This window comes from Gobius niger, assembly GCF_951799975.1.
Source record: "Gobius niger genome assembly, chromosome: 4".
Classification (NCBI taxonomy): Eukaryota; Metazoa; Chordata; class Actinopteri; order Gobiiformes; family Gobiidae; genus Gobius; species Gobius niger.
The window spans coordinates 18,209,192-18,233,910 of record NC_136855.1 but is presented as its reverse complement, the minus strand read 5'-3'; the positions used below and the strand labels follow the sequence as shown (position 1 = coordinate 18,233,910).

At 41.3% G+C, this 24,719-nt stretch overlaps 1 protein-coding gene across 1 annotated transcript in view; it reads right to left on the bottom strand.

The window, feature by feature from the left end:
• Positions 1-24,719, bottom strand: part of ankrd11 (ankyrin repeat domain 11) — a 121,413-nt gene that overhangs the window by 69,842 nt on the left and 26,852 nt on the right. Inside the window, exon 2 of the mRNA XM_079555322.1 lies at positions 15,064-15,138. The gene's annotated coding sequence lies outside the window, so the exon portion shown is untranslated. The remainder of the gene's footprint in view (positions 1-15,063; positions 15,139-24,719) is intronic.

Sequence of the window (24,719 nt, the reverse complement as noted above, 5' to 3'; positions counted from 1 at the left end):
ATATATTGAGGCAGGAAAACATCTTGAGTTGCAATTAACATGAAAGGCTCTGAAATGCAGCTCACTTTTGTGTAATTGTTCAAATGTTACAAGAAAATATCTAAATAAAAGGTACTGAAGATAAATACTGAGCCCAAAAATGTAGTGTTTGTCATTTATAGAACGATAGGACAATATAATTATTGTGACAGGCCTCACGGTTCGGTTCACGGTGCAGGACCCACGGTTTCACAGCATCACGGTGCAAGTACAATAGAAAAAAAATATACGTCTTGAAATAATATGTTCATCGTTAAAGGGACTATATGGAGTTTAAAAATATCAAAATTATGTACGTGTTCCAACAATGTCCTAATGTGTAGAATGAGCTCAGACCTGTTCACAATTGCCTCTAAATAAAATCCTGCTCAAAAAGGTGTTAAATCAGGTCCGAAGTGCCGCCATGCATGAGCTTAATATAGAAGATGCAGATACAAGTATGACCTGAGGTGGCAGTAGTGAGTATCAAATGGCTAACTTTCATCTAGCCCCTTTAGGCTTTGTATATCAGGATTATAACCAAGATTGGATCTTAAGCACTTTTTTTTGCGCACTAGACAGCCTGGTCATCTGCAGGAGAAACCTTTACAAAGTCACGCAGATTTCATGTGTTCTTGGAGGATGTAACTTTGCTGGTGTCTACAGTCTGCAGTTTAGCGGTAAGAGATGATGGCATTCGCATGCACTCTGTTTGGGAGCACATACACACGCATGACACGTGCCATGCAGCTTAAATATTAAGAAATATAGACTAAAACTTGCACCGTCACTATGGTACGGTGCACATCATCAGATTGGTGAACTGCGGTGCATTGTTACACCCCAACTATTCGTTTTATTCCGCCCCGCCCACTTTTGCCTCTTTTTTTTTGTCTGTTGTAATGACATTTCCGGCACGGCTGCTTTCTGAGGAGGTAGGGCTGATTCATTCAGGATATTCAGGTTTAGTATGTACTTCAGACGCTCTCGTGAAAAACAAAAATCAGGAGATACCAAAACAAAAAAACAGTCGTCAAAAGTCTGCAACAAAAAATACATAAAATATGATCCGAGCCTCCGAGGCTCTTATGAGCGATTTTCACTGCAATGTTTCTCAGCTCTCACCTCTGAAGGCCAGCGTACACCAGAACGCAGCGCACCGCGGCACGTCAACACACACTGAAGCGCATCGCGTCACGGCACTTCAGAGCTTTAAACACGTGATTTATCACTTTATCACAAATAAAATAAGACGTGTAGGTCAGTGTTGTAAGAGAGAGTTTTGCAGGTTAATATTGAGTTGGCGACAGACACGAGTTCATCTGCTCAGACTCTTGCAGGAGTTCAGACGATGCTTTCTCTTTTTCCACTGCTCCTCTCGCTTCTCCCAAAGTTTACAGTGGTCACTCTGTGTCACAGGCCACAGACCTGTCTGTTCCTTTGCAGATGGGTAAAAAGCATGTGTTTTACGCGTCTGAATTCAGCAGATCCAAATCGTGGCGTGGGGTTGAGCGTCGTTGCACGTCACTGCAACCTCAGTGTGCGTTCTTTCATAGAAAATAATAGAAGCTGCTTTGTTGCCGCACATCTAAGTGTCTTGGTGTACATTGGCCTTGAGGCGTAAGAAGGTGTAGGAGGGCTCATTTCAGGGCTCTGACTGAGCTCTGTCACTCTCTATCACTGTCGGTTGTGGAGATATCAGCATTTTATTGGCATTATAAATGTATTGGCTAGGGATGCACTGATACCACTTTTTCTCAAACCGATACGAGTACTTGCATTTAAGTACTCACCAATACCGATACGAGTACAAGGCATTTTCTTCAACATTCTTACTTTTTTCACAGCAGATTGGTTTGTAATTAGTCAATTTACTCATGTACATTTCCTTAAGTAAAGTAGACTACACATTCAAGAGCAGTTATATTAGAATTGTGCTGATGCCATTTATTTATTTATTTTTATTTTCATTCAATATAATTTTTTTGCACGTCCATGTCCAAAAGCTCCCCAATGCCTGTGCTTTATTAATTTATGTATTTTTATTTAACAATAGTATTGAGATGTTACTTAAATGGTCTCTTTTCGTCTTTACTTCAACTCCGTGTAGATTTTCTCGTGTGTTTTGTAGCAACTTAGCGAGAAGCTACAGCGTTTTCATTGTTCTGCTGCAGCTCATTTTTGCTCAATATAAACATGCTGTATGTCTTTAATTTGGATTTTCTAAGGACTTTTTAGTCGCTGGGTTAGTTTTTCAGATGAATAAACCCCTGGGCATAAAACGGCGTCAGAATGGCCAAAACTGCGCTAGCCGCGAGTTAGCATCGTTAGCCTGTATGTTGTAAACACTGCAGACGCTGCAGCACTAACAACATTAAGCTCTGGTTAAATCCAGCTCAGACTCTGGTTTAGAGAGCGCAGTCTGTAATAAAGTCAGCTCTATGTGGAATATTGTATTTGCACTAAAGAATTCTCCAGTTTGTTGCTTCTTCTCTCCTCAGCTGAGAGGTGCGCCTCGTAGCTGCGCTGGCCGCACGTCAAATGGTATCGGTTTATGGTATCGGGACCTCATGAATGAGTACGAGTATGAGTACAAGCATGTGGTATTGGCCGGATATCCGATACTGGTATCGGTATCGGTGCATTCCTAGTATTGGCTGATAGCTGATACTGTAAATACCCATATTGACCCCATATATCAGTTGACCATGACAACTTTTGTTGAGGCCAGTGCTCAAGCAGTATCCAAATTTTGTTTCCAAAAAGTGTCTCCTTCTTACTGGACCACGATCACTAAGAGTAACACACCATAAAAACAACAACATGCACTGCCAAACCACATTTCCCTTTGACTTAATAACTTGACAGTGACAGACGTCGGTTGTGTGTTCAGTAGAACCAGACAGAGCACGTTTTAAGCGACTCTCTGTATCTTTGATACACGATGCTCTTGCGTCTCTGAACCAGACAATTCTTGCAGATAAAAATATTGCAAACTGACCACTGGTGGGAATTAAAATAAAATAAAATCATCATTCAAGGTGTAGCTCAACTATCAATCATCAGTAATAATCTAATAGAACACAGACAAATAAACAATGGCTATTGCCCGAAAGTTGACTGGGTGTTTTCAGCGATGGCCTGGGGGCAGCATATAGAGGTGCAGGACAGAAAATAGACAGCCTCCACACCTCTGATGTCTTATCTAAACACATCACTGGCGCACAAACAAGCCACTTACAGCACACACACACACACTGGCAGACTAGATGTGAGGGCGGCACAGTGACTCACCCTCCATTCTGGACATGGGAAAGGTAACACCGAGCACAAACACCATTAACATGGCCCAATTGGACAAGAGGTACGAGCTAAGTTAAACCCAGAATGCCTTGGTCTGATCAGAATCATTGCAGCCTACCCTCCTATCTTCACTGTAAGCGTAAAGGCTGACCTTTACTGGATAAATGATCGTGTTACACATATCTACGGCAGAAGGTAGTAACAGAGTTTCACACAAAAGGTAATTACATACACTATGACACATGAGCAGGGACACGTAGGCAGTAACACAATAGTATGTTTACTCTGTAGGCAAATTAGCCATGTGCACGTACAGACTTTGACCTGCTTTCATTAGATTGGGGGTCTACATTGGTTTGAGTCCAGTAAAGTGAAGGGTTCAGCGAGTTTAGGCTGACAAATGCAGTGATAATACAGAAATCCCATTGAGCAGGCTCAGAGTGGAAGACCTGTGCAAGCTAAACTTTCAAAAGCATTCCCCTCTATTTGGCCAACTATCTGCAATCGGACCTCTTTCCCACACAACTATGTCAAACTTTGATATGATCTTTGGAGCTGATGTATCTGAAATTGCAGTCCTGCGGCAGAGCAGAGCGGTGGCAGAGAAACCTTTACAAGCACATTTCACATGTGCTCCAGTTCTGACAGACGGACTCCCAAAAAGAGTAACTCAAACGCCGTGTAACCTGCCAACACAGCAATCAGTAAACTTGTTCAGCAATTAGGTTGGAGCGCGTGTCACAGTCAGTGCTCATAACTCCTGACGGTTCCTTCAAATAATCATTAGGTAAGATTCTCAACACAAGGAGAATGTATAAAACAAATCAAAATAGAGAAAAGCATGTCAACAAAAAACAGCTTCTTCATAAATTATGCTTAATCTAACCTTTGTTTGCAATTCAGCTGCATGGAAGAGACAACTGACAATACATTTAGCCCATTAGAGCACAGAGCGTTTAGTATTTGGGAACCATCCTAAAGGCATTGTAAGAAGACAGATAATGTCTTTAAAAGGTCTTTATGTTCAAAACAACAAGACTCTGCAGGGGACCCTTTATCTATATGCTTCCCAAACCCGCTAACGTTTAATTTTAGATGCTGTTCAAACGTGAACCCAATGAATGAAGGAGGGCATGCTCAACTGGGACAAAATTGCCCTAAAAATACTCCCAGACCAACAACATGAACACAATCAGAAGAGCCCAGCCCCCATCGCTAATCCACAACACACCCACGCACACATCAGACTTGACACTTGTCCTAAACAAAAGTCTCTCCGAGGTCAAACCAAACCCAGCTTTATTTCACTCCACTGTGGCTGCTCCACTCTCCTCCTGTTCCGATTATCTACATCTCTCCAACAATACAGCTGCGCCAGAGGATCCAAGAGAGAGGGCCGCAGATGTCTGTCCATTCAGAGCCCACTGCTGTTGTGGAGGGGGAGGGGGAGGAACGGTCATCCCGGATTGGTCAGGGCAGGGGTGCTCTGGGTGGAGGGGGATAGTCGTTGTGGGGGGAGAGAGGGGTCTTAAAGCTATTGTTACCAGCAGGAAATAAATATCTCAGCAACTCTCTGCTTGCGTCAAACATGTGTTACATTACTCTCAGCAGAGCGAGTAAAAGGTCAAAGGGAAGAGCATTGTGTCTGAAAATAAGACGCAGAAAAAATATGTCATTAATTACAATAAGAAAAGCATTGCGAGTGTACTACCATCCAATGCGAGAAAGGCTGGTCCATTATAGTCCATTTTCTCAGACGTCAACAAGACGACTGTCAGTGGTATAGTTTCAATAAATAATAATTTCACACCTGGCTTCACATAGCGTGACGGTGACTGGTCCTCAGCAAATGCAATACAAACTGACATCCTGCTTGTGGGCCACATAGACGCGCTGTGTGCCGGGAGGTGGGAACTAACCTTAGGCCAGTAGTTCTCCAACATTTCACACCAGGTACCACCTCATTAAATATTTGGCTTTTCAAGTAACACCAAAGCTAGACCAACAATTGACCATATCCAGGGCTTAACTGTGTATAAACCATCATAAGCCACGCATTACGCATGACTGAATACATAAATAATGAGTCTGAGTCCACCAGAAGAAGCCTAAATAAATACCACTAGTGCCGCACATACCATAGTTTGAGAAACACCAGACGGTAAGTGTGTGACAATACATCGATAGAGGCCAACAATGATCAAGAATTCAGTGAGGACAGCATGGGCAGCACTACAATTTTAAGCACTTGGACCAAACACTGTCACATAAATCGATATATTGCATAAACATACCTTACAATGTATCGTGGGTTATGTTTGTGCAATAGATCGATTATCGCAGTATCGGCGTATCGTGAGATAACCATTATTGTAAGCCATGTAAGCCAGGTTCCCACCCCTATTGGACGGTCTACACGTGAGTGTCGTCATCTCAGAGCTGGTACTGGTTTTTCCTCTGGGTTTCTTTTCTATTTTTACTCCACTGGTTCACATGGAAAGCAAACAGTAGCTTTGCGAAACATACCCGAACACTGTCACCGCGTTGACTTCAACACCACTGCCATTTTTATCATGATCATTTTCAATTGTCTCACAGATTTGATCACATATTCAATGCCTGTTGTACACCACAGACTCACACCACAGATAATGGAGCTGGACTGCAGTTTTATCCTCAGAGACAGAATTATACCATTGCTGCCGCACCACTTGACTAAACAAAAGCCTATTTCTACAATCAATTAAACATGGCATCACATTTCACAGCTCTAAAGGCAAGACATTTGTCGCTGTAGATATTTTACCCGCACATTAGAAACTAGCAAACAGAACTTGACAATGACAAAAGCATTTAACAAACTCATCATTCACTTAGGCAGGACAACTATATGTCGCCATGTTCAGAGACAATGGATTAGTAAGAATGCAAATGAGTGAGGGACATACAAAAGGAAAGCAATTTGACTGTGTAGTAAACAATGACGTTGGACAGTACACTAATCTCGCAAAAAGCCTATGTGGCAGGTGAAGCGCGAGTGGAGAGAGAGAGACTTGAACAACAGAGAGTGGCTCAATGAGTTGGCCGTCAGCCAGCAGCACATCTCACGGGGCGTGGTGGTTGTACGTCTCAAAAAAAGGCAAGACATTCCCAGGACAAACTAGCAAAGTGCTGGTTTGGCTGAGACAGCAGACTGCAGAGTGGAAGCGGGGGAGGGGCAGCGAGCAGAGAGAGGAAACTGAGCGCACCATGAATTTCAAGTCAATACTTTCAAAGACAATCACCAAGACGTACAAGGATAGTGCATCCTCCATATTTTGATGTATTTAGGAGATACAGTTGTGGACATTTGTGTCTTTCATACAGACACATGCCCATTAGGGCTGAACAATAAGTATCACAGTTAGATTTGCATCATATATTTGCTATACAGGTTTAGTAAACGTGGACATTTTAAACATGGCATGGCAAGAATCAGTCTGAACATTTGAGAGAAGAGCTGCAAACCTAAAAGAATCACTTTGCATTCCAGAACAGTTTGTAGCATTCCTGGGAAGCGGATTTTACACATAAGATCCTGTGTGATGGGATATTATTTTGCTTACAGGGGACTTGAAGCCTTTTGCAATTTCATGTTTCCAAATTGATTTGATTACAATTCCAACTCATAGTCTTGATGCTACAACTCTGCTTCCGGTCTGATGCCGATGTGGTGGCGTGGGAAGGGTTAAGTTCACACAGCTCCATCTGCTTCCTTGTCTGTCCTGCTGGCTGGCAGCCTGCTGCCTGATGCAGAGCAAGAACACAAACATGCTACTGGGCTATAGTCTCCAATGACAACTGGTCAACTTTAAGCACTTCACTCCTTTGACTTGGCTCATACTTTCTCTCACTCCGCCATCTCAAATGCAAACCATTGAAAAAGCTTTTGCATTATTGTCAAGAAAATATAACACCATACTAATACTAGTGATGTTTTTTAGTATCACTTGAATGGAGAAACCATAGCCATGCACTGTAAACAAAGCCTGTGTAACAATGAGGTTTTTTACCTGACAACTCAACAACTCAAGAGAAACAGAACAATTGAATCGTTGAATAAACTGCCTGTTTTGCAGTATTACAGTATAAAACATGAGTGTGGCTAAATGACAAATACAAACAGAAGTTATATATCAAAATAACCAGTCTGCTATGAATTTCTATTAAAAAATAATCTTGTGTCTCAGGCTTATGTCTGATCCCGAAAGACCTCAGGCTTCTGAGGGAAGCAGGGAAGGGCCTGGCTGCACTTGGATGGGAGACCGTTTGGGAAACACCAGGAACACCTGGGTGAATGTAGTGAGTGAGTGAGTGGTTGGAGGTGGTCAGAGGGGCCGATAGCACAGATTGGCAGCCTCACATCTGTCAGTATACTCCGGGGCAGCTGCGGCTACAATAGTAAGTGATTTTTTATGTTCATATAGTCCTTAATTGTTGTAATATATATATTGTAATATTCAACACAGTTAACGTGTCTTGCTAGTGATAGACACAAAAAAAAACTGCATCAAGAAGCAAACTGAAACGGTTTGATTTTATGAAATGGATAACAAGCCCAGGCCAATCCCAAACAGCGAGGGACCGACAGCTGCTGATAATCAAAGGCGAGCGCTCCAGTCTGTTGTACAGTCGCATAAAGACAGTAGCTCAGATGATGGGACACCTGTTTGGGGAGACGTCCAAACCTGCACAGACCAATGTTTAGAAATTACACACAGAACGACGAGAGACTGAGCTACGACAAAGACGGCAGCAGCAAACTGTTGAGGTGAGTGTGAGAGACTTACAGTGTGTCAGACAACAAGGTCGGCCCATCCCGGGAGAGGTGTTGGCTTTCTACCCGAGCACAGCTACTTGAAACCAAGGTCACTGCTGTGTGCACTCGGACAGGGGAGGGGCGGCCCGGGACTGCTCCTGTGCTACATGGAGTGCAGCCTCCATACGTGAAGCTACACATTATTAACACTACTGATTACACAGTTAAACAATAAGAATAAAGATAAAGTCAGTCAATTTTAACAACAACCTAGAACACCATTTAAAGTACGACTACCCAACCAGGAAACACAATACTTCAACATGTAACTAAACAGGAGGGCACTGCGTCCCGGTAAAAATGTTATATTTTTTATTTTTGTGTATTCAAGACAATATTGTAATAAACAATCATGTTGCAATAAACAGAGAAACCAAGAGCAACCATCTCACAATGACGTTACTCAGATTTTAACTGCAAAATAAATAAATAACACTGCCCCACACCCACTGGGGGCAGAATTTCCTGAAACCAGATGCCACTCTGACATAAACAGATCGGGACAGAGGCCATTATCACAGCCATTATGGCTGGAAAGTGTAGAGCCGGGATCTTAACCGCTCTGTGGTCATTCAGACCTTTAAGAGCTCCTGCTCAGCTGCCTTCCTCCAACAAGAGGCTAGCTTTCCACACGATAGAGCAATAAAGCCAAGCCCAGTTTCCAAAAGTAATTGGAGATCCTTAAACATGGTTAACATTAGAACACTGACCAAACACTGATGTAGGCTAATGCATGTAGGCTAATGTGAAGCTTCAATCATATATAAAGGCAAGTAGTTAACTCATCTTACATTGACAGGTCAATAAAACAAGCTTATAGCACATCGTAATATTAGCGTCTGATTTTAGAGTTTCAGTAAAAATGTAAAGGTTTAGATTTAATTTAACCCAGTTTCATAGAAATGGAAAGAGTTGGAAATGTTTGCCTTGTTTTCTTTTTTCTTTTTGTGCAAGGGGATGATAAAATAACAACAAAAGACATACTAAAAAGTCCTCTGATGCCGGACAGGAGTAATGTTATTGTGGCAAACTGAAACAACAAGAAGGCGAAAGGGTAACTTCAACATTATCTTATCCTTCTCCACATTGGGCAGGGGCCTGGCGGGTCTAAAATTAGTGGTCCAATCTCAACAGTGCTTTGTTGCAGGAGCTGCTCTTGGACGGACTTGGCTCATGATACAAGAAAGCACACACCTTTTTTGCCAAATCCAACGACAAATCAGTACGTTACACAAACATGGAGAAACCAGGCCAGTTATGATTACAATACCAACTTATAGTTCAGTAAACAATGAACTAGCTGGTCAGGGGGCCTGAATAGAGCGCTGTTATGGCACAGACCACCAACATTATGAAGCGGTAGTGTGTTTAAATCAGTTTAAGCATCAGGTAGAGATCCTGTTTGTGCGCGCGTGTTTTAACATGTACTTAAGCTGCTGGATAATAGAGCCTGCACAGCTCCATGACCTCCCAGTGAGCACAAAACGACACGACGAAAGCATGCCAACATCCACATTAGATACACGGTTTAAAGAGCTTTTAAAATCTATCGTATTGTCAAAAGCAGTGCAACAAAACACCCCAAAAAACAAATGGCATAATATGAACAATTAGGAATTAGGAGAACACTATGGAGATGGTTTGAGACTCTGGAAATAGAGTTTGGAATTTCAGCATCAGGACAACACAACAAAACACTACAAAGGCAAAGGAATTCTGTCTGTGCATCCAACATAGGAATAATAATGTGGGTTTATTAACATTGAGGGCAATGTGCCACTGACTCAGAGCGGCACTGTACGAGCGGCTGTTTATCCTTTTCACTCCAGCACCTACAACTGACTTGAGCGCACAGCATGCCGGTGTGATTTATTACAAAAAGTCACCTCCCACTGCATCCTGCACCCTCCGTTCCAACCTACCCGCTGCATCCAGCAAAAAAGAAATCCTGGTGCATCCGACCAACTCTCTTGAAGCAACCGAACCTACCGTCTCCCGATACATCCTGCACTCCCACTGCATCCTGACGGGGCTGACAATACCGAGGGCAGCTGCAAACAGACTCCAGAATAAACCAGTCTGGAGTAAGATGGGACTTTATTGATCTCACAATGGAGAAATTCACTTGTTACGCATTGAGTCGATCACATTGGAGGCGACTGACATGGCTTTGTTGTGCTGTGTGATCAATCCACAGCTGATGGGGACACTACTTCCTGTTTATCGCCAACTGTTAGCGTTATATCACCTCTTTGCCCCACTCGACAACATATCAACAACTTCACTGTATTGGATTTAACTCGTAGTAGATGCTTTCTACATGCATCGCTTTTTATCGTTTAAGCAAGTGCTTAAAGTGCTAGATTTTTTAGCTCAACATTAACTTGCCATCCTCACTGAATACAATGCCGATCGCCAAAACATGTTGAATATTACAAATTCGGTTTATTTCTGCTTTAAGGTTTGTTGTAATTTGCTCTAGTGTGCGTTCTCCGAAACATTCTCCATGCAATCCTGCGAAGCTACATATTCACCTTATTCTGGACGTTCGTGTGGGCACCGCCATGAATTGTGCCCACCCTTTTCTCCTATCTGTTAACATGGGACTGGAGTAGTCCACATAATATCAGTTACAACACGAAAAAAAAAGCAGTTTTTCGGCCTTTATCAAACCGCTTTCATGCAAACCACACTTGACCCCACGGTAGAGATGTTCCCAGGTTGGAGCTAGGCCTGCCACGATAACAAATTTGAAGTTCAATATATTGAGGCAGGAAAGTAATAATAAACGATAAACGATATTAATGAATCTAACGATACTAGATGCTTTCAACTCTCAGGCATAAAAAATATATCATTTATCTGATATTTTATCTGTTATTTATTGAACGATAAGTCGCTATAGTAATTATCGTGACAGCCCTAGTTGGAGCAGTTAAAAAAATCCTTTATTGGCACAGAATGGTAACGTTTAGGCTGTGGAAACACCCTCCAAACCGCTCCATCTTGACCAGAACCACTCGTATGGAAAGTTAGTACGACTGTGACTCTGAAAACAGGTCTTTGTAGCCTGTAGCCATTTCACACATGATATTTTTTTTTTTTCACCCTTGCGTGAACTTTGACCTTTGGTGAAACTGTTTGGGTCCCGTCGACATGAAGTAAAGCTCACTGCGGTGTTCCTCCGATGAAAGCAGACAACCTCAGAGAGGCCTCAAATTCCTGTGCCTCAGATGTGCGCTCTCTGTCATTCAGCATGCTATAAGCGTGTTTCTCTGCACTCGCTCCACAGTGGCGGGCCTGTTTGCTGCACACAGGCTCCTTCTATACGCCGTGAGTGCGCAGCCAGCTCAAGGAGGGCCTGAGGAAGAAGGGCAGGCATGGAAAACAAAGCCCCTATAGTGGTTTCTGCAGCCGGGGAAGGGAAGAGCAACACTAGCGGGGGCCAGTTATGTAATGGGACTGGCAGGGCCCACTTCCCTAAAGCCTGAGAGGAAGAAAGCAGCACAGGAGACTCTCACCACGACAGAGGGAAACGGAGGGCAGGTGTGACGACTAGGAACAAGTCTTTCATCCACGACACCAACATGAGCGAAACTTCAAATGCAAAGTCATAACCACAACACTCATCAAGCTACAAGCAACTCTCCTACTCAGGTAGCCTTGCTAACGCCAGACTTAAATCAAAAGTTATATTTAGTTGGGGCCTACCAATTCCTTTTCTCGTAGGAGAGGTGTGGTTTATGATCGTCCATAGCCGTTTATTGGGCCCTACAAAAGTCTATTATGCGTCTGCACGTAGCCGTAGCCAATCGTATCATCGTATCCGATGATGTATGACGTACCCGCTGTAAACGTTTGAGCTAAACTATTTAGAACATGCTATAAAGCTTGAAACAAAACCAACTACAAGCTACTATTACTTCCGCATGTCAAATAGCTCATCATCGTCTTGCTGTCCCTCCTCGAATATTTCAACCATGGTGCCCAGGCTGCTGTGAAGTTCTAAATGATTTGAGCGCACACAGCAGTCTGGCGTTAGCCGGGCTAGAACTTAGGAGCAAAAGACTCACAGGCCAGTGCACCCGTTTTTGTGTCAAATCCACGTCAAATCCAGCACGTTTAGAAAAATCCGGCAAATTGGCTCTACCTGTCGTTGTCCAACAGTTGATGTTTTGAGAGTGATGAAGCAGCAAATTACTGACGTCTCCAACCTGTCGCTTTAGAGACACTCTTCAGCACTTTTCCAAGTAGTGCCACAAAAACGTTCTCCAAACGTCACATTTATTTCATCTTTGTGCATCAGATGGAGTTATTGACACGTTGAACATTTAGGTAAATATTGTATAGTGGGGCTTAATCAAAAACAGGAAATGCATTTCACCAAAAGAAATCATTAAATAATTGTGGAAATAATATTCATCACAAAAATGTGTCCGATAACAGTTGATGTATACAGGTAGGTGTGATTTCCTGCTTGGCATTACTGCCTGTCGCACCTCCTCCGGTGCCCATGGGTCAGCTGTATTGTACTACGCCTAGTGCAAGCATAGGTGTTTGTATGAAGTAAAGTTAACTAAACACAAAAGTCCTGTCACCACATCACAACAGACTTTACATCACGGGGTTATTCTGTAGGCCATACGATGAGATTAGTGTACCCTTCCTCACAAACACTTTAAGACATGGAATTGCAAAATGTAAGACCACGAGCAGCTAAAGATAAAGTTAAATCGAATTTATATTGTGAAATTCAAAAACAGAGCAAGAAACTATTTGATTTGCATTGACATCATTCGAATGTGAATCCTTCTGATCTCCTGACTGAAAGACAGCCTCTGACAGTTTTAAAAGTGATGAGGTGATGCTAATCATGGCTAACAGCGCTCGCTGCTCTGTAAACAAGCACTACAGACCAGGCCGTCAGACCCTCGCCTCGTTATGAACCAAACTTGTATTAAATTATAACAAATTTGTTAAAAGAGCTGGTCTTAAAAACACACACTTGACGGTCATTTCAACTGAGCACTGAGTTTTACCATACTAGTTTTACTTTCACAGGTTTCATCTTCATCTTTGAATAACAACAAAGAGGAGTTCTTTTGGATTTCTTTTACACAGCAGGGCCTAAAAGGTAAACTCCCCAAAGGCTTATCCCAAAGTCCGGTCAGATGGGGGTGAATGAAGCATTTGTGACTTTACCAAAAATCCCCAGTCACATAAGAGAAAATAGCAGCTCTCTGAGTAGTGCCCAGCCAGCGCAGCAGCCAGGTGGAGGATTTAGAGCTGTTAAAAATAAAAGTCTGATTGTGATTTACTGAGCTGCTTGCCTGGAAGCCATGTGACTGGCATCACATGAGGAGAGGGAGGCGGAGGCGGGCAGAGGCCTGTGTCCATGTGTGTATGGACAGAGCGCCTTTTCCGATGCTCTATAACAGGCTGTGATCAGGTTCCTTGGTTTCCTCTGACAAAAAGCAGATAAAAGCAGCTACAGAGGCACTGGCGCCATTTCTGCACAAACAGAACCAACCATTGCTGTAAAAAATACTATAAGGCAGCAGCCTAGAGTGTGCGGCGTGCGCTGATATGAGACAATTAAACATGTACTGGCCTATATGTGTGTTTGTGGGCCTATGACGACACCCACTTAACATTAGTATATATTTTTTCAAGTAAATTGCTGAAGATAAATTACGGCAAAGTCTTGGTACAAAATGTTGAAATTCGCAACATACGATCGTGATGTCGTCACATCCGGGGGCCGTGGTATGCATTTTATGTTAGAAAAAATTGATAAGAATCCTATGATTGGCAGAAAACAAACAGGGCACTGCTTCTCTTGCGCTGTAACAGATCTATCATTTTATAAAATCGTGTTAGAGGCCTGGATGCATCAGCTGTTGCCTACCATTCACCACAACATCCGGCGAAAATTGCGGAAGTAAACAATAACAGCGATCGCTCGTATTGCTGATTAAAAACATGTTAAAAAGTCCAAGCCAAGACTATCGTTTTCTTTCTTCTGCAATTCAATCATTTTCTTAACAAACATTTTACATTCCCTGCTTTTACAATGTGAATTACTATACTTGCAGGCTAAAAATCGAAGCTGGCATTGAATGGCTCTTTGGTGAAGTACTCGCAGCAGCAGCAACAATATCAGGTGCTCTCCATGTTTGTGACTCCACATGCAGCAGGCAGACAGAGAATGGCTAATAAGGGCACTTTGTTGGACACATGCTCGCTGCAGTGCTGAGGTTGTGACCTACTTTACTCTGTCTCAATCAGACAACCACACAGGCTTCCAACAAAGGGACGGGACGGCAGAGGAGAGGCATGCTCTCTAAAGCCCTGTTTGTAGCACATGCATTCCACGGCATCAGACTCAATGAGGCAGCACTCCCAAACTGCCTGTCTCTACAAGCAGCATCTAAACTCTCCTGCACCATTCAAAGACCTACAGAAGCAAATGTGTTTATTGTAAGTAATGCAACAGCCCGGTAAGACGATATGACTTAGTGTATGAAGAATAGACTGTTTAATTTCACAATAGCACCATACAGGCTAAAGGTCACACTAATGCTTTACTTGTTATGATGGGTCAGTAGTTACATAATCACGGCACACAAACGTATTCTTTCAGTTTAAATCCAACAATAAAACACTCAAGCAGATGCTCGTATGAGAATGATGAGCTCCACACCATCAGCTCCACAATAAGGGAAAGTTTCTTCTGTCCAACAATGTCACTAGTCCAAAGAGCAGAAACTCGAAGGGCTTCAACGTCAACAACAACATGAAGTGCCCAGCAAAGCCTCATGATACCAACATTATTCAAAATGAAAGAAACAGCAGCGATACTCAAAGGATGGATTTCAACTTACCGATTCCATGGTGTTGGGACAAGCAGTGGGTTAAAATCCAAACGGGAAAAACGCACCCGCCGACTCCAGACACCCCTGAAAAAACAGGAGAAAAGGATTAATTCCCAGCGCAACACAAGGCGCAGCACATACTTTGACCTTTTGCCAAATGATAATTGAAAATGCCTCACAAAACATTTCTCAAAGTTGGCAGGAGTAAAAATGTCACTACGTATTTTTGCATTCGACAAGAATATTGACCGTTTCACAACTCATGAAAGCTGAATAAAACTAAAAAGTATAAAACATAACTAAGTGAAATCTATTGACAAAATGGTTTGTGTTGAAGTGGGATGTAATATCATGCGTTTGTTTTGAGTGTTAGCCTGGGAAAGCAAAATATTTCCATATCTCTGGCGCATAGAGAGCAGCCAAAACACTGGCGCTAGAGCCGGTCCTGGCTGACCCTTCCCTCCTGAGGACAAGGGTTTATCAGGAATTAGGAGGTGGGACATTGTAACAGAGGCCCAGTGTTTGGCTGTGCTGCTGACACCCTCTCCCCAGTCAGGCCCACATTTGTTCCATCAACCTGGTTTTAAGTTATCAGACGGAGACAGGGGGCCAACAGTCGGCCACAGGCAGCCAACTGTCAGTTTTAGCACTTCTCAGAAAACGCAGCATTCACACCACCACATCAAAATGTCCCTGCAAATCTACAAATGCATACACAAATGTGTTCGTTTTATCACATGCAAGTCATTTGTGTGGCAGTTGCAGCATGGCAACAGCCCTGTGCTACATGCGGTGGTAATGGAGGGCGAAGGTGCAGATTGCAGCAGACGGAGCCGAGTGGGGCAGGTGGGTGGTGGGACAGGATTAAGGCCAGACCTCTCTTATATCCTCAGTGCTAGAGCAATGCTGTTACATACACTTTTATCTTTGTATTGGAGTGGAACCTGTGGGGCTTTCCCAGCGGGAAACAAAGGATTGAGGGATTGTAATAATCCAACAGGAAGCCCAACGCAGCCATCAACAAGAGCTGAGCGCACCATAACCAACACAATCCCACGTGATCCGCTTCAAGACCCCACAAGCTTAATCAAAAACCCCAATTCTAACATCGCTGTACACCAATAATTCCACATAAAGGATGTCAGCAAAACATGATCTACACAATATGAAACGTACGCAAAATGCAAGTGAGAAAGTACATGACCCCTTATTCACAAAATGACAACAAACTCTCAATGTGCCTTCAGAGAGCCCTGATCTTTAGACACCAAAATGTCCCACAAACCGGTGAGGGCCGACATGCTTGGATCATTTTGAAGGGCTGAAATTTGACCTATTTTTACCCAATTGATATAATATGAAATACTGTCATCTGTTGCTAATACAGAGTGCTGCTTTGCATTAGAGAAATATAGTTAAGAAAAAACACAATGTATCACAAAAGATTTTTCGACGTCAACAACACCCCAAAATGACAAATGTTACCCACTGCCCGTCATTAATGTGCGCTATACAGCCCTTCGATAAAAAAGGGAGAGTCTAGAAGTGCATCATTATAGACCCAATGTTTTAAAATATTGTAGTATGACGAACATCACAGTGTGCACTCCTCTACATGTCCAGGACATTTAAGGACATTTGATTGATCTTGATGTGTTCAATGTGATGATCAGAAAAGACAATTCAACTCTCAGGCTCTTTATTTAGCACTGGTTACTTGAGCGCAATTTGCTGGCTGAGTAATTAGTTGGCAAAACAAAACAAAAAATAACAACGTGAGAAGTATGTCAAATGTGAAATCACAGCGAATCAGCAGGTTGAGGCTAGTTTTTAATGTGAGCGCGTCCTCTATGCTGAAAACAAACATGTAATGAATCATCTAATTAGCCAAAAAACCTGGACTCACAATTCAAAGCCCTCACACTCCTTACTGTCATGTGTCACGGTCACTTTCACACTAAAGAGCTTGACTTTCATTCCTCGTAATTCCCGGGATGAATAGTAATAATCTAAAGACTAAGAAAGTAATTATTTGCTGACTAAATGACGAGTGTATTTTGACTGGAGGTGAAAACATTTTTTTTTTTAAATAGCTGACTGGGGAGTATTTTGTGGGGAGGGTTGGGTCACACAGAAGACATTGACGTCCTTTCATCCTTGACACCTGGTATACATGTTTTGATAAAGTCCCCAACTCTGAGGAGTGACTGAAGAAGTGGTGGATGGTCTGTTATTGTGGATCTTCTGCTTTGTTTGCAAACCTGGACAAGGAAGATGTTATTAGAACTTATGAATCTAGAGACTGTTGTTCTCATGCTGTTCCCCTTTATCTGTAGGAGGTACTGCTCCATCTATTATGTTTCCTGTAGATCTTAGTAGTTGTCAAGTTCCGTAATGACAAACACTATTTTTGTTATTTTAACAGTTTTTTGTTAAAAAATTAAGGACCTGTTTCATGCTTCAATATTCTAATTTTTACCAAATAAACAATAACAATTCTATAAGCCGTCATCCTATCAGAAAGAAATGTTAGAGTCTCTTCAGAATGTTCGCCAACCCTTCCCAGTCATGAGGAGGGTTGGTTAATGTCTTTGCAATAATAAAAATTGGCATTATACTGATACTATTGAATATTAAAGCCTCGTGATTGAGAGGTATTTACCCATTGTTCTGGAGAGTGTGCATACTTAGTATCTTGGTGAAAATGTTGAAAGCCTTGGAAGTAAAACTAAGAAATGTCTTAAATGACCCACCCCATCACACTCTGCCCAACATCACATGTCATGCAAAGCTTTGACTCAGAGAAAAAGACAAAACCGCCATGTCCGTAGTAAAAGACACCAGTGAGCAGCCACTCAGTCTAGCTTTTATTACAGCACTATTTTGGTCCAAACGTTTTCCCGCCAGTGTGGCAGATAGGCTTCCAGCCTGTGTCGTACTCATTTCTAAGTCTGGATCCTGGCATACAAAAATAATATGTTGGCAATAAGTTCTATAAACAAGAGGAGAGGACACACGATGCTTGCATGAGCGTAAAAAGTGGGAGAAGGCCCGGGGGAGCAGTGGATAAAGGACACTTTGGTGCTGGCTTAAGAACACAGACATCTGCTGTCCTGTTTATCTGCCTCGACTGTAATTACAGTCACTGCCTCCATTGGTACAAAGCTGCCTCTGTCGGCAACAGCAGGAGGTAGACACCAGTGAAACCCAAACACAGTGGACAGACCCTCAGGCTGCACCAGGTGACTGCACCTCCATCAGAGGCATGACAGAACTATAACACCCAGACACACAGCTCAGCAGCTCAGCCGCTCACACACAGGGACAGTTCATACCGGATGCAACATTAGCATATGTCAGTGTTGTCCAGAGACTTCTTGCATCATAGAAGAAAACCTCTGACCAAGTCTGTCTGATCTGTCATCTAATAGTTGTGCAATGAACGGTTACTGGCATGGTCAAAGCCCCCACGAACATGCTCTGGCTTTAAGAGGAGTAGGAGATGGAACTTCAACTCTGCATGGTTCTTTGTCAAAAACTAGAAGATCTTAACTTCAGACCATGACCAAAACCCAAGTGAAACTACAGATTACTGCTTATTAAACCCCCCAAAAACAGCACAACAGCAACAGCAGAAGAACAGTAGAAAATGATGACAGTGTGCATTTTCACGACTCACTGTTTACTATCGCCATGGAGAAAGGGTTAAGTGCTGATGAGTTATGAGTCTCTTAAAACAGCTGTAGCTCCACAAACTGCTTGCACACAGATGCAGTCTACTGATCCCAACAGAGCACACACAAATCTATGTCCTGCTTATTTATTTTTCTTGTTGAGGGGACCAGTATAGATGGAAAAAATCAACAGTAAATGTTCGGGGTGTAGCGGTTCAGCTATGTCACGGTTCGGTTCGGTTCACAGTGCAAGTACAATATAAAAAAGAATACGTTGGCTTTGAAATAAAATAGCCTAAATGTTCATTATTAGTCAGTATTTGGAATCTGATCTCAGCATAAAATTTGCAATGCTTTCTATTTTTTCAAAGCTGCTTCGTAATAAATTGTGCCTCTGAGCTCACAATACAAAACAAAAAACAAAACCTTAGTGCTCTAAGGTTAAAAAAAAAAGGCAGCGCAGTGTAGGAAAAGTGCTCAAAGTAGTTTAGAAGTCTGCACTGCTCTATCCAATAATTATTTATTTAGCGTACATTTTCAAGTTAAACGGCAAAATAAAATAAACCTTAACTTGGAAAACATTGGAAGCGAAAATTGCAGGTTGTTACCTTGCTCATTTATTAATTTATTAATAAAAAAACTGCAAAATACTAAGTACATGGGAAAATAATTATTGATTATAATGACAACAAAATATCATATATATTGTGTATATCGTATATATAGACCTAAATGTGTGCATTGTCACACCCCTAATAACCACGCGCACAAAACAACAACCTTTACAGCAGCAATTCTGCAGGCACCTAATAATATCCTTTCATACTTCATGTCATGACACTTGTGTGATGTCCAGTTCTGGCCGAGTTTATAGTGTCACACACTATATTTGATTTAAATAACTCTGACTTATAACCCTTACACTTCTTCATTCTTTTTCTCATGTTCTTGCTGTAATATATAATTATCTTATATACATATTTAGATATTTATATGTCACAGTGTATTGCCTTTGCTTGTTCTGTTTCTATAAAATAAAAATAAAAACAAATAGGTCTGGAGAAGACAAACAGAGAGCCCTGCCCTCATAATAATATTTATATTGTTACTTACTGCTACTACTAGAATGGCTTCTTTTTTTATTAGTCTTACTACAACTCCCGTGTGGATTTCACTGTGTGTTTGCCTATAGCTACTTAAGTACAGCATTTTGATTATTTTCGCTGCCGCAGCTAAATGTAATGTATTCTGAGTACTTTGTAGTCACCCTACAGGGATGAATAAAGTATAGCATGAACTTATAAAGAGACATCTTAAAAAGAAAAAAAATGAGAGATTGAGAAAGTTGGGATGTAACGATGCACTTAAGCCCTGATACGATTTCAAGTTCCCTTTTTTTATTTTACAAAATGAATGTGTGTTTTTTGTTTCTTTTATTTTAACATCTACATTTTTGTCCTTGTAACAAACTGTAACTGTTGTCTCAGTAAGAGAACTTTACATTCGAAAAAAAAAAGTTACAAGACATAGTCGTACCTCAGCTTTTTGGGAGCTGCTGCCGTCTTGCTATGAAAAGCCACTGTTGAGGCGGCTCGAAACACATGCATGTCTGTGATGAGAGAACAAGCCCAAAACTTTCCTGCAACTACTCAAATAATCAATCAATTCAAATAAACAATTCCTTAACTGCACAACTTACCAACAATACAAGGAGCCAAAACCTACATCAGCACAATATTACCTCACTTACTCACAAGCCAATAAATCCACAATCAAACCTTTAGAATCACTTTATAAGCAAGCACTTAGGATTCTAGATAGGAAATATAAAATGCTCAACTTTGAATATATAATTAAGTCAGTCAATCTGAAGTTATTATTCAAGATTAACAATAATGTGGCACCTCCGCCACTGAAAAGGTTTGTCCAATTAACCTCTGATCAGATGGTCGGAACAGTCAATGGCCAATGAACCAAACCAAAACAAAAAACAGCATTAGGACAATCAGCATTTTCATTTAAAACGATCTCAGGATGGAACAAACTTCCAAATGCACTAAACTATGCATGGACTTAACAATATTTTGCCTGTATGTTAAACAGCATTTTCTGGGAACTCAAAAAATGTCAGCGTTAAAGATAACGAACAAAAAACAACAACTAAACTTTATATCTCAGAAGGGTAGGAGGTGGGTATATACTAGAGGAACACGTTTTATCATTGATGAAATGTATGTTTTCTAAAATGGATAATAGCACTGTTTGTGAATATTATGAACTATTGTTTTGTTTTTTGTACATTGTTTTGTAATTCTCTGTCGCGAGGACTGCAGATGGAAATTAGCTCCAAGAGCTAAAATCTGGTACAAAGCATCTTTTCATATGCTGATTAATTCTCCTTTACATGGTCCCTGTCAAATAAATCACATAAATAAATCCCCACAAATAAAGTGACTATTTCACTGGTGGCCCAGCGGGGTTAAGTTATTCAGACTAAAATGGGGCTTGACGAGGACTGTTGCATCTGCTCCCTGCCTTGTAGGAACCTTTAACGTCATGCACTTGTCGGTGGAGGGACACGAACTGGCATCATAAGATGATTTGCCTTATAATCTGGGCTACTGTTGTAGGAAAAAGCATGTAAGAAGTTACCGGAAGTGAAAAAATAAAACAGTAAAATAAAATAAAAAATTGAAAAACCCACCAAATAATAAGTGTAATAATGCAATAACCAGACAATAAGGGAATAATTAGTACATTATCGGCCAGTAACTCTTATTAGGTAATTACTATTAGAAATATATATAAATATATCTAATAGAGGTCGACCGATAATGTTTGTTTCTCAGGCTGATGCAGATTATTGAGGATAATAATTGGCCAATACTGAAATGTTCTGCTGATATTTTTGGAAAATGTCAGGTCAATAATCCTGTATATGAAGCTTCTAAACGTGTCAGTGTTGAACTGTGACAGCAGGGGGCAAAACAAATAAATGCTGTGTGCCTTGAGATCGCCTCTTTTCCCCGTGTGATGCAGTGGCGTTGGTGTGAAGTGCTTTCTTTGCTGTGCGAACTTTAGCAATGTTGTCTCGTTCAGGGCTGTTTTATAAGAGTTGTGTGGACTCAAGAGTCTGGCGCTCACATCGTCGGGGCCCGTTTGTTTCACATACATTATTTTGTGTTCTGGACCCCCTTGAAAAGGAGATCGTTCATCTCAACAGGGCTATCCTTGAAATAAATCAAATCAAACATACACAGCTGAGTGGAAGATAGGGAACACACACGGCTCTGTTTTATACATGATACAACTATTTAAAATATTTATTCTATTTTGGTATTCCCAAGACTCTGATTAAAACCGCTGTAAAATAGGGCTGGGCAATTAATTGAAATTCGATTACAATTTCAATTATGACACTAAACGATTACAAAATTAGCATAATCGGGGGGAAAAAAGTGTTATTTTTTTTCAATTTTTATTTTATTTTATTTTTTTGCAAAGCAGACTTGCATTATTTCATGGCGCTGGGATTATTTTCCCTTCGCATTTCACGTGCCATGGCTCATGCTTTTGCCTGACATAAAAACAAACAGTGCTGTGTGATGATGTCATCCGGCCGCACTGCTCAGTTTACTTGCGCAGGTGTGAGGGCTGACCAGCAGGGGGCAGGTGTGAAACAGAGACCTCTCTTTAATCGAGGCATACTTGAAATCATTTGTACTTTTATGACTGTTCAGAAAACAGAAAATATGCAGCATAGCTTTTTTTTAAATTGATAAATCTAAAAATAAAATACAGACTTTTTTTAAAGGCAACAAATATTCGTTTGAATAATCGTGATTTCAATTATGACTAAAACAATCGTGATTATTATTTTTTCAATAATTGAGCAGCCCTACTGTAAAATGCAAAGAAATGTTTGATCATAATGCAAAGAATATATTGATTTAGCAGAAAAATAATTGCAACTTTTCATTGCAACTTTTGGAAAAATGGCCCGAAATCAGGCATTTCGCTCGCAACAATGACAAAAATTGTCTGCAAAACCCTGGAGGGTCTGATTAACACAGAGCGTGCCGCACTCTTTTTGGGATTAAGCTGTAGAGTGCCAACAATCCGGACCACTTTCCATGATATTTGTAGCACCAAAGCATATTCTGTGTTATATCTATGGACACATGCTATGTCTCGTTTGAAAGGGGAGACTCTAAGCTCTCCTTAAGTGAAAACGGTTAAATTCTAAACTAAACTGAGGCTAGTTTTGATCAAAATTAGATTTTTTTTTTTTCTACAAATGGAGATATTGCGTGTTTTATGAAACACTCTCCTTTCTGATTAACTCCTCTCTCCAACTCTCTCCTCCTCTCTCCTCTCTGGACAGACACTAACGTTATGGGAAGATGCAATTGCCTAAATATCTCAGTATCAAGTCAATTTTCAACGACAAAATTGTTAACATGTTTGGAAACACCGCGTTGTTATCCATCGCTTTTTATCGCGCCTGCATTTAAACAGCCTGGTTCTCATATTGAAGACTTTATCAGGATGTTTCTCAGTCATTTTGGCATAAACGCATGGGAGCGAATATTGAGAATGGTAAAAACAATGACAGTGATCAATTTGCGTGCCCCTAAAGCTCAATATCACTCATGGCAGTAATGTTAAACCTATGGCAGAGAAACAATAGGAAGCAGCTCAATAAGACAGGGCGGTCCGGCCTGCAGCATGGGAGGGCATCAGGTATCAGGGCTTATTGTAATATGTGCACTAATTAGACACAGTCATCTGCTGGTGAATGTGAAAACACAGAGGGGAAACCTGAGGCTGGAGGGTGTGGGGAGCGGGCTGAGGGAGGAGATATGCACTGACCACACCTACTCTACTCAAAAACATCTACATTATTGATAATGCCGAGCTTCTGCAGAGAAAGGGCACAGCACACAGTATATCAGGCAGGAAACCAGAGGCAGTGCAGGTAAGAAGCACACAAAGTTAAAAAACAATATGTAATCACAGGTAAAGATATTATAGTGGGGATTGTGCAGTTTGTCTGCAGCTAGGTTCAAAACTGTAAATAGCTCATCACGCAAACATTTTTGGGTGGTTTCAAGTTTTTTTCAACTTGGACGTCATCATTTCAGTGCACCACTTTAGAAATGCTTGAAAACCTTTACTACCAACACTTACAACACAACAATATATTCAATAATTGCTTTGTTCTTTCAATTCCTCTTCCTCAATCAAACGTTTTAAGTAGCAATGACAATTATACTCTATTTTAAAATGTCACAGCTCTAGGAAAGGAAAGTTATGAGAACTGTTCAAATTGTTCATACAGCAGGGACATTAAACCCCGGATCCAGCTCAAGGCGCCCTATCAAGAAAGGAACGCAAGTGTCTGCCTTATGTCATTGCTGCTGTGATCTTTAAGTGGTTATTTAAAGCCACGGTGTGGAACATTCCAGACTATGTAGCAATGTCAAAGGAGCAATCAAACTGTTGTAAACCTCAAAACATAAATATGCCAGTAATACAAATATGATCAGCGAGACCCCAACAATACTATATATTTTTGCAGCGTGGAAACAAAGCATTTGATGTTTCGCTACCTGTTGTTAAAGCCGACCAGTCACATCTTCATGGAGATGAACTGGTGACATCCCACTCCCAACAAAGTCAGATCTGAGAAAACACAACCCAGTTCACACTATAGACCCAAGTTTTTAATGAAATGTTTACAAATAAAATCACCTGTAGGCTCATTAAAAAAATGCTTGAAGTCTATTCTATACAATGATCCAAATGTTGTGCAGTGAGGCTTTCGGTGAATTATCCAACCCGCTGCTGCATACTTCCTTATTAGGGCTTATATGCCCACGTAGTACGCCAAGTTCTACCAAACACTGTTTGGTACGGATGGTTTAACACATGGAGCATTTCCATCGTTAAAGGACCACAGTGGTTATGGCCGGCGCTCCCACAGAAGCA